Source organism: Octodon degus, unplaced genomic scaffold (genome assembly GCF_000260255.1).
Source record: "Octodon degus isolate 3935 unplaced genomic scaffold, OctDeg1.0 scaffold00078, whole genome shotgun sequence".
Classification (NCBI taxonomy): Eukaryota; Metazoa; Chordata; class Mammalia; order Rodentia; family Octodontidae; genus Octodon; species Octodon degus.
This window is the reverse complement of record NW_004524654.1, coordinates 6,104,685-6,105,381: the sequence shown is the minus strand read 5'-3', so window position 1 is coordinate 6,105,381 and position 697 is coordinate 6,104,685.

The following is a 697-nucleotide window of genomic DNA, read 5'->3' as shown; positions in this document are numbered from 1 at the left end:
GACCTGGGCTAGGACTGAGTCCCAGGTTGATATTTATATCTTTTAGAATGTTTTAAAGTTTCTGGCATGTAACTTAGACATTTACTAAGTTTGTTCTTAAGTATTTAATCGTCTTCATTGAGATCTTGTCTTGGTTACTTTTCTCTGGTTGCTGAGACAAAATATTTGACACCCTAAGTTAAGAGAGGAAAGGTTTATTTACAGTTTGTGGAGGATAGAGTCTGTAATCACCTGGCTCTAAGGTGGGATAGCATGGCACAGGGCTTACACTTCAAGGCAGCAGAAGACAGCAAAAGCAGGAGGAGTAAAAAGTGAGGGAAAGCAAGCTTCTTTTCTTCCTTTATATTGTGTCATAGCTAATCTGCCCATGCCATGTGCCCTCCTCTTCCACAAGCTCAGGATGTTTACAAAGTAAGGACCCTGGTTCCTTGCTGAATTAAGCTTCTGAGCCTCTCAAATCGACACAATGTATCAAGCATTACAATCCACCCTCTTTTCAGCTTGGCAACCAGACACATTTTCCAGATACTGGTTTCTAGATATCATAGAGCAGTTTCCAGATACAAAGACATACTTTTTCATGTCATTTCACAACTTGAACATCGTAACACAGGTTCAGTGATCCTAATGAAGCACTATTAAGTCTATCAATATTACATTAGAACCATAACATTCTGTCCCTGGCTCCCCAAAGACG